The following is a 4,020-nucleotide window of genomic DNA, read 5'->3' as shown; positions in this document are numbered from 1 at the left end:
GTTCTTCTTGCATTTTTCGAATTCATGCATGTGTCTTCATTAATCTTCAAGTTGTTCTTGATCTTTGAATTCTATTGACTTGAATATTTTTGTTGTTTCTCATATGCATTCTCATCTTGTTAGTGTCAGTAGTATACAAACTACTAAGTTTGGTGTCTTGCATGCATTATTATTTGATTTTAGTTGCATTTTGATTTTTCCTCATTATAAAAAAAAAATCCAAAAATATTTTTAATTTGTGTCTTTTCAAGTCAATAATACAGAGAATTAAAGATTCAAAACATACTGCAGAGGAATCACACAGAAAAAGCTGGGCATTCAAAAATGCCCAGTGAAGAAGACAGACTGGCGTTTAAACGCCAGCCAGGGTGCCTGGCTGGGCGTTTAACGCCCAAAAGGGTAGTAGTTTGGGCGTTAAACGCCAGAATGTGCACCATTCTGGGCGTTTAACGCCAGGATGGCAAAGGGGGAAGATTTTGTTTTCAAAATCAATTTTTTTTAAGTTTTCAAAGTTTTTCAAAATCAAATCTTTTTCAAATCATATCTTTTCAATCAAATGTTTTCAAAATCAATTTCTTTCCTTTTTCAAAGATACTTACTAACAATTAATGATTTGATTGAACATTTTTTGCCTTTTCTGTTGAGGAAGGTTTTATGCTTGAATCATATCTTTTCTTGTTAGGCAAGTCATTAATTTTTAAAATCATATCTTTTCAAAATTGTTTTCAAATCATATCTTTTTAAAATTGTTTTCAAATCATATCTTTTTTTAAAATTGTTTCCAAATCATATCTTTTTTTAAATTGTTTTCAAATCATATCTTTTCAATCACATCTTTTTAAAACCAATCATATCTTCTTAACCACATCTTTTTCAAAATAGTTTTCAATCAAATCTTTTTGATTTCTAATTTCAAAATCTTTTTCAAAAATCACTTGATTTCTTTTCCACTTTTATTTTCGAAAATCAATAAGTGTTTTTCAAAAATGTTTTCAAAATCTTTTACTTAATTTTCGAAAATTACTTCCCTTCTTCTCACATCCTTCTACTTTTGGACTAACACTATCCCTTAATGCAAAATTCGAACTCCATCTTCTTTGATAAGTTCGAATTTTCTACTTCTGTCTTCTATTCCTCTTCTTCCTCTGACACCTCAAGGAATCTCTATACTGTGACATAGAGGATTCCATATTTTCTTGTTCTCTTCTTCTTCATATGAGCAGGAACAAAGACAAAGGCATTTTTGTTGAAGCTGACCCTGAACCTGAGAGGACCTTGAAGCGAAAGCTAAGAGAAGCTAAGGCTCAACTCTCTTTAGAGGACCTGACCGAATTCTTCAAAGAAGAAGAACACATGGCAGCCGAAAACAACAACAATGCCAACAATGCAAGGAAGGTGCTGGGTGACTTTACTGCACCTACTCCTGATTTCTATGGGAGAAGCATCTCTATCCCTGCCATTGGAGCAAACAACTTTGAGCTAAAGCCTCAATTAGTTTCTCTAATGCAACAGAATTGCAAGTTCCATGGACTTCCAATGGAAGATCCTCATCAGTTTTTAGCTGAGTTCTTGCACATCTGTGACACAGTCAAGACTAATGGGGTTGACCCTGAGGTCTATAGACTGATGCTATTCCCTTTTGCTGTAAGAGACAGAGCTAGGATATGGTTGGACTCTCAACCTAAAGAAAGCCTGGACTCATGGGAAAAGCTAGTCAATGCCTTCTTGGCAAAGTTCTTTCCACCACAAAGATGGAGTAAGCTTAGAGTGGAAGTCCAAACCTTCAGACAGAAGGATGGAGAATCCCTCTATGAAGCTTGGGAAAGATACAAACAATTGATCAGAAGATGTCCTTCTGACATGCTTTCTGAATGGAGCATCATAGGTATTTTCTATGATGGTCTCTCTGAACTATCCAAGATGTCCTTGGATAGCTCTGGAGGATCTCTTCATCTGAAAAGAGACGCCTACAGAGGCTCAAGAGCTCATTGAAATGGTTGCAAATAACCAATTCATGTACACTTCTGAAAGGAATCCTGTGAACAATGGGACTAGTCAGAAGAAAGGAGTTCTTGAGATTGACACTCTGAACGCCATTTTGGCTCAGAATAAAATATTGACTCAACAAGTCAATTTGATTTCTCAAAGTCTGTCTGGAATGCAAAATGCACCAAGCAGTACTAAGGAAGCTTCATCTGAGGAAGAAGCCTATGATCCTAAGAACCCTTCAATGGAAGAGGTGAATTACCTAGGAGAACCCTATGGAAACACCTACAATTCTTCATGGAGAAATCACCCCAATTTCTCATGGAAGAATCAAGAGAGACCTCAACAAGGTTTCAATAACAATAATGGTGGAAGAAACAGGTTTAGCAATGGCAAGCCTTTTCCATCATCTTCTCAGCAACAGACAGAGAGTTCTAAGCAGAATACTTCTGACTTAGCAACAATGGTCTCTGATCTAATAAAGACCACCCAAAGTTTCATGAATGAAACAAGGTCCTCCATCAGAAATTTGGAAGGACAAGTGGGACAGCTGAGCAAGAAAATTTCTGAACTCCCTCCTAGCACTCTCCCAAGTAATACAGAAGAAAATCCAAAAGAAGAGTGCAAAGCCATAACCATGGCCGAATATGGAGAGGAAAGAGAGGAGGAGGACGCCACTGAGGAAGACCTCAGTGGGCGTGTACCAATCTCCTCTGAGTTCCTCAAATGAGGAACAATGGGAATCTGAGGCTCAAAATGAGACCATAGAGATTCCATTGGACTTACTTCTGCCATTCATGAGCTCTGATGAGTATTCTTCCTCTGAAGAGGATGAGTATGTCACTGAAGAGCAAGTTGCTAAATACCTTGAAGCAATCATGAAGCTAAATGACAAGTTATTTGGAAATGAGACTTGGGAGGATGAACCACCTTTGCTCACCAAAGAACTGGATGACTTGTCTAGGCAGAAACTGCCTCAAAAGAGGCAGGATCCTGGGAAGTTTTCTATACCTTGTACCATAGGCACCATGACCTTCAAGAAGGCCTTGTGTGACTTAGGGTCAAGTGTAAACCTCATGCCCCTCTCTGTAATGGAGAAATTAGGGATCTTTGAGGTACAAGCTGCAAGAATCTCATTAGAGATGGCAGACAATTCAAGAAAACAAGCTCATGGACTTGTAGAGAATGTTTTGGTGAAGATTGAAGACCATTACATCCCTACTGACTTCATAGTCCTAGAGACTGGGAAGTGCATGGATGAATCCATCATCCTTGGCAGACCCTTCCTAGCCACAGCAAAGGCTGTGATTGATGTTGATGGAGGTGAACTGATCATTCAAGTGAATGAAGAATCCTATGTGTTTAAGGCTCAAGGATATCCCTCTGTCACCATGGAGAGGAAGCTTGAAGAGCTTCCCTCAAATCAGAGACAAATAGAGCCCCCACAGTCAAACTCTAAGTTTGGTGTTGGGAGGCCACAACCAAACTCTAAGTTTGGTGTTGAACCCCCACATTCAAACTCTAAGTTTGGTGTTGGGAGGTTTCAACATTGCTCTGATCATTTGTGAGGCTCCATGAGAGTCCTCTGTCAAGCTAATGACATTAAAGAAGCGCTTGTTGGGAGGCAACCCAATGTTTTATAATTAACTATTTCCTTTTGTTATTTTATCTTTTTTGTAGGTTGATGATCATAAGAAGTCACAAAATCCATTGAAAAAGCAAAAACAGAATGAAAAACAGGAAGAAAAACAGCACACCCTGGAGGAAGAACTCACTGGCGTTTAAACGCCAGTGAGGCTAGCAGTTGGGCGTTTAACGCCCAGTCTGGCACCATTCTGGGCGTTTAACGCCAGAAAGGGGCACCAGACTGGCGTTAAACGCCAGAAAAGGGCTAGAACCTGGCGTTAAACGCCAGAAATGGGCACCAGCCCGGCGTTTAACGCCAGAAATGGCTCAAAACGTGGATTTTGATGCCATTTGGTGCAGGGATGACTTTTCCTTGACACCTCAGGATCTGTGGACCCCACAGGATCC

General features: G+C 39.3%; 1 non-coding gene across 1 annotated transcript; it reads right to left on the bottom strand.

Annotated features, from left to right (window-relative positions):
* Positions 1-1,758: 1,758 nt before the first annotated feature.
* LOC130958282 (small nucleolar RNA R71) lies at positions 1,759-1,866 on the bottom strand. The gene has a single exon (XR_009077412.1). It is a non-coding gene; the product is annotated as a small nucleolar RNA R71 (small nucleolar RNA).
* Between the last annotated feature and the right edge of the window lie 2,154 nt (positions 1,867-4,020).

This window comes from Arachis stenosperma, chromosome 10 (assembly GCF_014773155.1).
Source record: "Arachis stenosperma cultivar V10309 chromosome 10, arast.V10309.gnm1.PFL2, whole genome shotgun sequence".
Lineage (NCBI taxonomy): Eukaryota > Viridiplantae > Streptophyta > Magnoliopsida > Fabales > Fabaceae > Arachis > Arachis stenosperma.
Note: the sequence above shows the minus strand (reverse complement) of the source record. Positions and strands in the feature narration are given on the sequence as shown.